This window comes from Vespula vulgaris, chromosome 8, assembly GCF_905475345.1.
Source record: "Vespula vulgaris chromosome 8, iyVesVulg1.1, whole genome shotgun sequence".
In the NCBI taxonomy this organism is placed as follows: domain Eukaryota; kingdom Metazoa; phylum Arthropoda; class Insecta; order Hymenoptera; family Vespidae; genus Vespula; species Vespula vulgaris.
Window position 1 is genome coordinate 8,561,518 of NC_066593.1, and position 14,416 is coordinate 8,575,933.

The window sequence follows — 14,416 nt, forward strand, 5'->3', positions numbered from 1 at the left end:
ATGTTTGTAGTTTTTATACATTAATTTTAGATTATATAGTTATGGCATGCACCCGTACGTACATGCATTTGATTATATATATACATATTATCTGCACATATTGTAAGCATATTTACTTGCTCTCGATTCATTGTAACGTCACTATCGTCCGCTGATTTAATTAATATGTATGATTTCCTTGGAAAATAGAACAACAGAACTGAAAATAGGCATGAGAGCAAGCCATCTCCTTCCATTCAGTCCCATTAGATTCACATTTTTTTCGCTTACGCAACTCTTTCCAGTTTTGCGCAGTATGTACATACTCTCAAATTCATATTAAGTTGTGAATTTAGGTAAATATGTAAATGTATTTGTCTAAAAAATAGAAATAAACAAAAAATATGAAAGTAATAAAAAAATAATCTGCTCCCCGGCGGGGAATCGAACCCCGGTCTCCCGCGTGACAGGCGGGGATACTAACCACTATACTACCGAGGATAAGAATACGTTCTGTTTGTGATTTTTATTATATAAATTACATTAAGTATGTTAACCATTACACATTTTTTTTTTAATTAAATATAAGATAAATAATATAAGATAGCATACAATAGTAATTTCTCAATATTTTTATAACGTTATTTTATAGAAATGACAATTTTAATCCTGTTTTATTTGCTTACTTATATAAAGTATAATAGTTTTTGTTTATATAATTATTTTTAATGTTTTATGATATGATTACGCCTATATTTTTGTATGTATTAAAGCTGTTAATTTTTTTCGATATTTTTCCTATGATCATTATTTTTGCTTATAGATGATAATTTTCGATAAAAATATATTAATAATATTTTAATTTAATATTAATATTATCAACAACTTTTTATCGTATGTTTTTCTATTGTAATTGTATATTATGAGAAAATTAACTGAATTTGGAATATATTTTTTTTTATCTAAATAAATGTGTATTTTGAAAATTTTACAGATTTTGATACAATGAAATATGAATGGGGCTATTTGAGTTTACTTCATGGACATGAGCCCAGTGATTTCTAATTAATTTTAAAATGAATAAATTTATGCATATTATGTTTGTGTTTTCGTACAGTTTATTTTATACAGGCTAATGTATTTGATGTAATTTGATTATGATGATCTATATTTACTTAAACATATACTGTGAGATATTTTTGTCTGAAAGATCTATTTTTTTTTTGTAATTCTAACATAGATTTTAAACCGAAACACACATCTATAAGTTATGATAGTATATATACTTATCAATAATTTATAGAAAAATAATTTCATTGTTTTAGGTCTCAGATCTTTCAAACAGAATAGTCTTTTAAGGTTGAGAAAGGCTTTTTGCGCTTTATTTAGTTATATATCTATACGTACATTATAATTCAATTTAAAATCTAGATATACATCTATATAGCGAACAGTTTCTTTATGCGGGATATATTTATTCGTGGTATATTGCTATTGTGAGTACTAAATTTTTTCAAATTCATTCTGACATTAATATTGCATTTGCATTTAATATTTTAGATATGTACAGTCTGAATAGTGTGATTAGTATGACATTTAGTCATATTGTATTTTATTGATAGTATAACATTTATTTGTATTGATTTTGAGTTTTCAGGAATAGAAATAATTTTGAATATTACTGAAAATGCTTCGGAAAATTATATCGTGTTTTGAGTAGTGAGAAATTATTGTATTTATAATGATTTCGAATATATTACTCAAAATTGGCAGCAGGTCGGTAACAGGTTGATTTTGGTAATCATTTTCATCTTTGTTCATCCTTTTAATTATTTTGTTTACTACTTTTGTTGTTTTCCATATAATTGGATATTACATACAGTTTAAACAATTGTTTAGTCTAATTATGTAGAAATTAATGTACAATGGTAGTACTTGCTTTAGGAATATATTAGGGATTTCATCAAAACTTGAGGATCTTTTATCGTTTAGTTTATTTAGTGTGAGTGATAATTCAGCGGTTGATGTGAAGTAGTTTTGCGATACGATTGATTTGTTAGCGCTATTGGCTGGCTTTGTAAGTAAAAATATATATACTGTTTTCTGTCTATGCTTATTTTCCTCTATTTCGTTTATTCTCTTTTCGATCTATTTTCTGTTTGATAATGTTGACGTGTTGTTCTCTATCCATTTCATTATTTTGCGTATATACTATTTCGAAATAAACGCTATGAATTTATAACTTATTATCTATATTTGAAATTGGGTGATTGTTGTTTAAATTAGTTGTCAGTAAATTTTTTTATACAAATTCGAAATTATTTTAAGAAATTTTTAATGTATCCATTTCGTTTTCTTCTTTTGGTTGGAAAATATTACGAAAAAATAATACTGTAGAATGCTTCCGTATTCATAAAGTTACCCTAAAAAATAGTTCTTTAGATTCGTAAATTGATAGATTTAATATTTTATTTTTTCAATATCTATTGGAATCTATTTTTTATTTCGTATCTTACTGTCTTAAGTAATAATTTTAAGGCTATTATTACTACATCATGTATAAGTAGCTAATTTATAATTATCTTTGGTGTAATATAAGTTGATAATTCAGTTGAACTAAAATTATTATATACACTAGGTATAGCGTAATCTAATGCACTTTTTATGTGTTAGTTTAATCTAGTTAGACTAAATATAGTTGTCGATTTCATTTATGATTAGATTTTTATCATTTGATATATCCATGTTATTATTTTTTCTCAAGTATATTTTGAATTTAGTCCGAATCGAATGCTGTAGTCTTTCGTTTAATTAAATTTGGTGCTGGATTTAGCCTTTTTACATATTTGGTTTTGTGAGTTTTTTGATGGTACATTTATATGTAAAGTCCAATTACAAATCGAACTTTTCATTCTTTGCTGATGTTCTATCGCTTTTGGAATTTTTGTTTTTGTGGTTTCAATGATTATGTTCTTATTATTTTCTTATTGAGAAGTACATGCTTTGATTCAATTTTTATTTTTTAGTGAACTTTTATTTTCCATTAAGGAGTGGGATCCCATATGGATTATTGTCGTTATTGTTTATTTTAAATAATTTTTTTTTCATTACTTTTGTTAAATGATTGAATCTTTTTGGAGCAGAACAAATAGACAAACACGCGTGATTATACTCTTTACTGCCATATTGATATTTTCATTTGTAATATGGTATCGTAGTCGATTTTGTTATTTGATTATCGGATTGTTTATTTAGGACACTTTGGTTAGGTTGTAGCGAGATCAAATACGCATTATATATGACGGCATATATTATACGTTGTGGTCCACTTTGTGGTCTTTCTAAGATAAAATAATCCGAGGAAGCTGATGACGTGGGATGGAACAAGTCGAGGATAGATCAGCCTGAACATTCGTTTATTAAATATTATACACAATTTTTAAGGATTGTAATTTATTTCTCCCGTGAATCATTAACTTACGATATATCATTTGTTAATAAAAAGAAGATAATAACACCAATAGTTATATTTTCGTTTCAGCGGAGTTATGACGGATACTGGTTATATACTACGTATTATACTATCGACGAGAACTAATAACATATTATTTTACAACGTACATTTTATTAATTACATTTCTATGCTTAGCTTATTAACAATTTAAGTTCATTATTGTATAATATTTACGTCGTAGTATTTTGATTATTTTTGTAAGCAACAGTATCTTTTTAAATTATTTTTATGCGTATTTTTTCAATCTATGTCAGTTAGTTTGTTTTTGAATCGCATGTCAGGGTGGTCAATTGCTATGTCATACTTGTATGATATTTTGTCAGATTTTCTATTAAAATGATAATATTATTTTGGATGAATCCAATAGAATTTAAATAAGTAAAAGGTTCTGATAGTATATAGGTAGTTATTCTGTCTCTTTTTTTCAAATAATTCTGTATTTCGATGGATTAAGCTAAAGACAGACCTATTTGAAATGGTGTTACGCATACTTTCTTAATGATTTCTTATTAATTTTAATATAAATAGGTCTATTCTAATTTATCTAAATATTTTGGTAAATTTTGCCGTTACTTATGTATTTCATATAATTATAGATTCCGAGGATCTATATTTATTTAAGGACATTTTCTTTCCAAGGTGCGAATTTTTTTCATTTTATTAGCACAAACATTACATTATACCTGGCAGCCATAGATTAAAATTGGTTCTATTAGTAATCTGTATATAAGAATTTTAACAGTTTTGTTCTAAATTGTTAAAGTAAAAGAGTTTCTTCTGTACCATAAACACTTTTTATACTTTTTCAATTTGTGTATCTACGTATTGAGTGTAGTTTAGCTTAAAGTTAACATGTATATCCAAAGTAATTCCAATCTAATGCGGTTTGAAGATTTACAGCGTAATTTAATTTGAAGCGTATTTTAAGTAAGATATGATTTTATTCATAGTACATAGTACATAGAATATCTGACGCATCAAGCCAATATATCGATAAGTAAAAGCTAATACTTGTTACATGAAGAATACATAAAAATTTAATGAAGATGTTCTTGATAATGATATATGGCTCTTAGAGAAAGTACTGTGAATTGCAGAGGATGAGCACGTGTGCGTTAACATATTGGCTCTCTTGAACAGTCGCGTTCAAAAAAAAGAAAAAAGTTATTCGTTGGAGATTTATTAAGATTTAGTGTTTGATGTGAAATGGCCGATTAATGTTATATTTGTCCTATGTGCGTTGATTCGAATATGATAGTGAATAACAATGTAATATAACAAATAATAATGATTATACCACTATTGAATGGAATTTCGCGTAAGCAATATGATTCCTGATATTTTAGCGTGATATCGAGTATCGCTATTTCACATTAACGATAAGTTGATGAATGTCTTTGCGAATATGAAAGTTGCGCGCCCGTTTCTCTAAAATGTAACTCTTTTCTTTGAAAAGCCGTTTAGCGATGCGTTGTCTTAACACAGTTTGTTTTTCCTTTAATTTAATTTTTATCTCTTTCGTTCTTATTTTTCTCAATGGAAGGAACGTTTCGGAGGAGTAGTATTCGATCCCTAGGATTTTGTTTTACGATTGTACAGTATTAGTTAAATGATTGCACGTGACGCGAGGTTTTGAGTACGCATTTTTCATATTGCCTGCAATTATCCAATTGAGTTTAGTTTTTAATAATGAGACTGAGTTATCAAGGAACGAAATTCTGCCCAAGCAGAATAGCTTATGAGCTACTTAAACGTAATTTATAATGATTTTATTATTTATGTTCGTAATAAAAATCAGATGATAGTATCAATAAATATAAACCTAACGTTTTCGATAGAAAGTATTTGAAATATATACAAGTCATAGTTTTATATATAGTCTATGATGAGAAAACTGTATCTTTTTTTCCAGCTATAATTGTATAATTATAAAAAATTATTATAATTTATTTTGGTGTTAACATGTTTGTTATGGATTTTTATTATATATAAATAGATAATAAATATTATCTTATTAATAATATTCTCGTAAATTCATATTATCTTGAAAAATTATTAAGAGGTTAGTGTTATCTTCTATTAAATGTTTGGAATCTGCATAATTTTAACACAAATAAAAACTGTTTATATTAAATGTTTTCCCATTGAAAAATATTCTCATATTACGCTGCTCCTCGTAAGTTGTGTTTTTAAATATAAAAAAAGAATCGTATAAAGTTTCATTGATAGGAATAACATTGCCGTTATTCGAAAACGTAAAGTAATGAATATGTTTTATTGAAGACAAAATACTTTTGACGTATTGATACTTTGATTGTGTAACGATTTCGAATACACATAAATATTTTCAAAGCACAAACAGTTAAGACTCTATACTAAATTTATTATTAAATTGATTTTTCTGAAATTGGATAAATTATAATACTTGTCATATTCAGAAAAAGCATATTATGTCGATGATGTATATTTGCAATTAGTGACTACATAAGACTTTATAAAACACATAATGACGAACGCATAAACATGCAACAGTAACTGTTCTTCATTACAAACAAAAGGACATTGAGTTTGCCGTAGACTTCGTTGCCTGGATGAAGACTACTATAAGATCAAATTTATTATTTTTCTTATTATTTTTTTTTGTGTAATTTATGACAATATTAGTAAAATGAAGAATTTGTTGGCAGAGCATAAACCCTATAAAACTATTTTATATCACGGAAGATACTACTAGTAAAAGAGAAAAACCTATCAGAAAATACCTTTATAATGCAAAAATGTGACAAATATGTTCCGAATTTTGACAACCGAACTAACGACGTTTTGAATTTTATTAACGCTTAAGAAAGTGCGAATTACTCATCCCGAAAGATGTATCGTTATTTGCGAAAGTTATTAAAATGAAGATAGTAGACAAAGTAAGGAACTTTATCAGATATGTAGAAATACTTATTTTCGAATTTTTTCTATGAACAAATTTAAGTGAATTTATGTACTGCGTCAGTCACTTAATAAATAGCAGACAGAATTAGCATTTATTATTAGTATATATATATATATATATATATATTTTATAGTCATTTTGTGCTATATACACACACACACATATATATATATATATATATATATATATATATGTACAAAATGACTGAGAAACAGTTAGAATTCGGTTGTAGAATAGAAGATGATTGAAATACGTGCGAAGGAAATAATAACAGAAAACAACCGGCATTAAGCATAATAGAAAGTTTCGAATATACCTCATTAAATAGTTTCGTTTCCGGGTTACTAAATCTATAATTAGAAAATACAGTTTTTTGGTGTAGTTAGAATTAGTTAGTTTAATTAGAAAATAAAGAAATAAACCCCGAGACATTTAATACCGCGGTAACACCCTAAGAGTGTTAAAAAACTGACACGCGAGATTGAAAATGAATTTTAATTCTTTCTTTTACAGAAGCCAATGGTATGTAGACACGCAGTATGATTATAAGCATTGATCGTAGACATCGAATACATACATACACATACGCACATCACCACATTAATAAATTCGGCGCACATATGCATTAGATTACATGATCACGTAATTAACTAATTTAGTCTAGAAAACCTCTATCTTTCGAACGAGTCCTTGATCATAAAAATCGGATAAAAATTGTGTTTAGGAGAATTTATGAAATAAACCTTTACAATACAGTGCACGGATTTCATATATAGGTATGTTTGTATCTTTATGCTATCCCAAATCGAAAAAATGATGCATATGAGTTGCATCTCATTTTAATTTACTACGTTATTTTGAAGAAACAAATAAATTGTAAATTTTTAAACAATTATTCCAATAATGAATAAATTCAATTAGACTTATGCCATTGTTTATATCAATGATAATTATCATCCATTATCATCTATAACATAATATATATTATTTCATATCGATCTTTTACTTTGTTTTTCCTTCAAAGCTGACGGATATGTTTCTTTAATCTTTTCGCTCGTTACATCCATTAGATCTCCTTTAGACACAGTTGTCTTATTATATTATACGTTATTCTTAATTCGATGTTAATACGTATTCCGTTGTTATTTTGAAAACGATTATTCGATTATTTATACATATCTCGATCAAGTTTATTATGATTCTGATCAAATTCGCAAAATGATGTTTGTGAGAAAAATTATGTCCTAACATATAACGAAGATATAAACTTTATTAATGGCCTATTTCTCGTTGTAGAAATTTTCGAAAAAACCTAAGAATTTCAAGTTTCCTGAGCCATACCTGGTTGTTTTATAAGCAGTTGCGTAGACTTCACCATTCCTGGAAATAACTTTTCCTTCAAAGATTTACCTTTTCCATATCTCTTTTCTTTTACATAAATTCGAATCCTACATATATGCATCTATACTTATATATAGAATATATAGAATATATAATTCCTATGTATAATAAATAGAATAGGAGAAATGATTTTTATTACGTTAGTGTGTATAATATATTATCTTTCCATCAATACATAAGTATTATGAATAGCCTATGACGAAATGCATAATATCACGAATTTATTTCTACCATTTTCTTTCATGAAATATTTTTTGTCGCACGAAAAGCAACGCTCGAGCTATTTACGCTTTGTGCGTTAACCGCTGTTGGGTCATATAAAGTTTAAATTGTTCCATGTCTATCGCTAGTGGTTTATCTATTGCAGTCGGTTTCCACGATGTGTTGATCTCTTTCTTATTTGATTTTTAAAAACATTTAAAAGGAACATTTGAGACCAAGCAATATACCAAGATAAATGAAGGACGAAGAATTGCAACACTTTTCGCAATGGAATATATTTTATATTAATTTATTATAATATTAATTTATTAATTTCTTCTAAATAATATTATTACCAGTTTATTATTATAATGAATTATTTTAGACAGATGCAATAAAAAATAATGCTTCTAAAGCCAATCGATAAACATCATTAACGTCTATCTAAAAGTTGCACGTTTCATTTCTCTTATGGAATATGCATTGACTTCTTATCAGCTATTCTGTAAAAATTGATGATTAGATATTGTGTCTGATTACTTTCAATTCACGCGTCCGACGTATAAGATATAAGATACAATGTATTTACCTCTATAAGCAATATACACGATGAATTGAGAGAAGGGGCAAAGTTCCTAAACTTTTAGTTCTAACTTCTACACTCATCGCTGAAGTCACATATCGTCTTAAACGATATTAGGAGAACAACCTTTTATCTTTCGTTCAAAGTGTGTGTGACTTCGACAGCAATTACTTTTCTATACAAGTGTAACTGAGAAACACAATTCCCATCATGCGATTGTCGTATCGATGCATAAGTTTATATAGTTTATATCTTTCTCATAACAAAAAATGTTGATATAGGTTAAAGTAGATAGTGTTAATAATTTTGAATTCACACTTTTCAGTCTCTTAGAGATACACACGCACATCTTTCCTTCATCTTTTTTGTTATTATAAATCATCATCATCATATGTATTCTAAGATGTATATGATGTATATAATATAAGCATATTCTTCTACTTCTTCTCATCATTATCTTTATTATTATATTATATATTATTATTATAGTAACAGTAATAGCAATGGTAATAATATAAAGTGGACTACTCCTACAGGGAATACCGTAATAAAAATAGCACTGGAAATTCTAATTTTATTAAATTCTCAACATATTAAATATTATATATTATATATTATAATATTATATTAAAATATTATATATTAGTATATGTTGCGAAGTATATAACTACGAGAGTGCATTACTTATTTCGCATTGCGTATTTCTCGTAGTCAATTTGAATCCCGTTTCTTTTTAGACCCATTAATCATGATGCAAAAGAGCGGCGGCGAAAGGCTCGGAATCTGTCAATTGTTTTCTGCCAAATATCGCATGCTGCGTTCTTGCAAATTAATGGAAGAATGCAATTTTTTAAAAGAATTTCTGTGGAAATTAGGAAATGGAAAGAGAGGAGTTTAGACAAAGAAGTGTATGGAAAGCGAAGGAAAGATATTTGTTGGGCGTGGAAGTATCAGGATAGTTCGTTCGATATGTTTAAATAATCTCATGTGTAATCCTTTATTCTGATGACTATATTGATTCATGAGTGTCGAATTGATATCTTAATTTTATCTTATATCTTATCCTATCTCCTTTTGTCTAGGAGTCTACTTTCCCTATTTATTTATTGCCCTGCTCAGCATATTCTTGAAGAATACGTGCTTGATTAATAATCTTGAACAATGCCGGCTATGTATTTTTTATCTATACATTTTCTTACAGAATATTCAATGAATTCTCTATATATTTTTTATAGTGATATCAGTCTTTAAGAAAAAGTACTATGTATCGAATAGGGTACGCACGTGTGAATCAACAGTGTGGAAACAAGTTTGTGTGTTGATTTTTATAAAAGTAATATATAATATATAAACATATATTCACTAATTTATATGCATTTGTCATCAGACAAAGTTGTACCGTCCTTGTGTTCCATTTAGCATAAATCACCGCGAAATACATATCAACCACGTGAAGAAAATAAATATGAGATTGGATAGTAACGTCTTACTAATCATCAGAGAAAGAAGAACTAAAAAATTTCAACTTCCAATATAAGAAATACATAAAAATATTATGCATTTGTAATCATTCATGAATAAAATATACGGTTTTATTGTTGTATTTCAAGAATTTTGAAAAATTAAAGATTTTTTTTTAATTTTGGAAATATATAATAGGTTTCTTATCATAGACACATAAAATTTATTTTTCCTAGATACTGTTTCGATTATTTTATACATAAATATCCATTAATAAATTTTTTAAATATCTCTAATATCCAATTTTATTTCTTTGATCTATATGTCATAAGAATTGATTTATTATCTGTTTATATATAAAATATATGTACAGAATCACGGTGTATAACATTAAGTATAAAAGTGATAATGTTCATTTCAGACTAATAAGCAATTAATTTTTTGGATTTAAATTTTAATTATAATTTATATGTAATTACAAAAAGAATAAATTATTTGATTATATTCGTTTATATTGATATAATAAAAAAAATGAGATGGCCTTGAGAACCCACAATTTCTGAATTACGAATATAGATGCTTACCGTTGTACTACACATTGCTTATAAAATTCTTGCGTCTATAGTATATAAAATTTAAAGAGTATTGTTAATTTTATTTAAATTTATTAATTTAGAACCTTTTTTTTTAAATTCAATTCATATGAAAGGTTGAACACTTATTTCATTATTTTTGCTATGGAATTAAAAGTTGACGTGGTCGGAAAGAGAGAATTTTTTTCGGTTGAAATAAAAAAATAAAACGAAATTAATCAATGACGACATTTTTTTCTGTCCTTAAAAATGTCTCACGATTAAAGCGAAATAGGAAACAGACTGAAGATAATGAGAACACGGTCGCGATAAAAAGAGGGAAATTGAACAAAATTAAGCGATTTTATTTCATCTCTAAAAGAAGAAATAAACGTGGTACAAATTAAACGGACACGAATAAATAATAGAAAATAATAAATAACAACTTGGTGATCGCGGGAAACAACAAAACCAATTAATGGCTGTCATACTTTGGTTATAGAACATATGAGAGTAGAATTGTATGAGTCGGCGCACTGTCGATTAGATCTTTTCTCACCATTTCGGTTATGTATCGTATCGTTCTTTTGACATGAGTTTCGCCGATTTAAAGTCTTTGAATGAAGTCGAATTGATAAATGAATTATCGAAAAATTTGATCTACAAATTGACTGGTATAAGAAAGATATAAACACATTATCGGGAAAAGCTAGTAGTGGATTTAAATAGAAAATTTACCGTATATTTGCTTAATCATGTAAATTCTCTGTTATATTCGAATCTCACGAATGAGTGATATTTGGCGAAGAATTGATACAATATATAGGAGATCAATACAACGAAATTATTCTTCATAACATTATTAATAAAAAAGAAAAAGAAAAAGAAACAAGTAACGACGATAACATTTAAAAAAATTCAAAAGATGCAGATATAGTGGATGAGGTGAAAGAGAAGGAGGAAGACGACAACGATGGCGTTAAAACATTAAGGCAAAGGTCATTAATACGATGGATAATAGTAACTACGATGGAGGTAATATTTGACAGACACGCACGTGAAAGAAAAGAGACGAGAAAATGAAAGAGATGTCTTATTTTCCGTTGCAGAATTGGTTTCGAAAAGGAACCAATCGAAAAGAGAAAGAGGCAGGAACTTTTTATCTCGTCGAAAAATAAAAAGATAAAGAAAAATTAAACAGATAACAGAACGACAAAGTATTGTTGTGCTACTACTATCATTGTAATATCGTGTTATAAATGGAAAAATAAAAAATTTGTAAATCAAACAATTTTTTATTTCATAGTAGAATAATGACTCTATGGAAACCGTATTTACTTTATCATTACAAATATATCATTTATTGTCATATGAATTAAGCACGATTTTATCTTGTATCATCGTATAAACCTTGTGCGATTTAAATATTTTATGATTTTGTCTCGTGATTTTAGTTTTATTGTCAAACAAATATTTTAAATAGTCGTGGAAATTAATGTTTCCTTGAATATAATGATTGATAATATCTTTCAGATTTTTAGTATTAGATTTATTGCTATTTTTTATAGTGTATATTTTTTATCTGAAACATATGATTTCGCGCATAATTCTTCTGTTGTTTTTATCTTTATCAAACCCAACATTTTTTTATTCGTTAAGAGCATATCGTATACGTTGTCTATCGAATAATCGCTCGTATCGAACCAATTTATATCTTTCTTCCTAATTTTGTAAATATCATCGTGTAGGATTTGATATGTCAAATTGTCACTATTGATATATAATATTTTATAACTATCTTTTAATTGCGATTTCATATTTATCGATAATAAAATTTTTATAAACATATTTTAGAAATATCTAATATTGACATTTCCAGATTTATCTATTTTTATTTAAAATTTTTCCATTTTGATTGTTATAAAATTTACCGTATACAATTCTTCTTTGAAAATTAGGCTTTGCATGCAACAGAATAGCACTGTATTGTCTTTTCCATTTCGTTATTGTAATTCCTAATATATGATTATAAATATTTTCCATCATTTTACTGAATACAGTATTATTCATTAATTTATAGAGATTTTTTTCAAATTTCGAAGGACATGCTATGAATCATTATTCTGTCTTCGGTCACGCCCATGGAGAACCACAGGGAAGACCATTCATGTTGTTACGAATTCTGACATCTGTTTCGTAGGATGGGATGTAGGGGGAGGAAGAGATTGTAATAGGTGGATAGTGAAGAGGCTAAAAAAAAAGAAAAAAAAAGGAAAAGCCGCACGAACCTCTTCGACCCTACCCTATTCCAGGATAGATTAATCTAAGATCACAGATACTGAGTCCTATTATCAGGAACTCCGACATTTCTCAGGACTAATTTCCCTTTATGAAAATTCTCTATAAAAATTGTGGAAAAATAAAAAGGCATCAATCGAAGAGACAAGATGTCTAGCTACGCCTGGTTACACACTTTCAGCGATTTTCTGAATCACCTTCTTCTGAACAAATCTCTGGAGATTAAAGATCGGACAGTTCAGAATGTAATAAGAAATTGTGTCCTTCATACCACCCTCACATCTGCTCTCCGTGGTAAGACTCAGTGACCCGAGTTTGGATAATGTTTTCATTTCTCTTCGACTTCATTGCACGAATTGCCGTTTATTAAGATCAGAAGATTATCTGCGACCACATTGATTTCTCCTGAATTGTCGATTAATTTCATTAGCTGATTAAACATCAGGTCAAGAACCAAGAACTGATCCTTGAAGCCTGCTTGAAAACCTCCTGCTCTCTGATCTTTGAAGTAACTTTTAATTATTCCATATAATAATGCAGTATATTTACCTGTTACATATATGTTTCTTATATCGATGATAATTAACTTAAGACGATACTAATCTCGATAAATTTTTAATTTACGCATATCATTTATTATATTTTCTTCTATTTTCGAACAAGAGTAAATTCATGTGTTTATCGAATTACTTTATCGTTTCACCGTAGAGATAATATTCGTATTGATTTCATTTTTTTTTTTATTTTTTTAACTGATAGAAATATTATTTGACTCGGACGTCGATATTTGATTTACAGTCATAGAAAATGTAACACCTGTTAAATTCAATACATCTTTATAATGCGGATAAGAGCTTATACGTATTTTATTGACTTTTACAAGATATAGTACGGATACGATTGCCCGTATAAAATCATCATCATCATCATTAAATAATTCAACGTTAACAATTGCATGTTTATCCTTTATAGATTTTGAAAGTTTATTAAAAGCTCCTGCATTGAACAATCGACATTTATTAATATTGACGATCAAATTTATAATTATATTCAATCCCTCCATTATCACACTCTTGAAATTCTTCTAGCGAGTTTAATATCGTTTGTGTTATTTTATTCGTATGTTATTTTTTCATATCGGATTCTTGTAAAAGAACTACATTTTTATTCGTAAAACTTTTCATCGTTTTTTATATCGTTCAAAATGCTGTTTATAACAATTTCTGCATTAAATATCGCGTTTACTTTTACGCTTATTTATGTATTCACTAACCGTACCAGTGGTTCATATATACCTATTTCTATCGTAACTAGTCATTTGTACCGGTGTACAAATTTTACGGTATAAATGTTGTTTTTTCGGCTGGAATTGTCAATTTATTGTAAGAAGTAATCTTTATAACATAACTCTTAAATAATAATAAAATAATCACTCATATTTTCATTTTTATATGTATCGTAAA

General features: G+C 27.5%; 1 non-coding gene across 1 annotated transcript; it reads right to left on the bottom strand.

The window, feature by feature from the left end:
* Window positions 1–408: 408 nt before the first annotated feature.
* On the bottom strand, window positions 409–480 carry Trnad-guc (transfer RNA aspartic acid (anticodon GUC)). Its single transcript has one exon. It is a non-coding gene; the product is annotated as a tRNA-Asp (tRNA).
* Window positions 481–14,416: the final 13,936 nt, after the last annotated feature.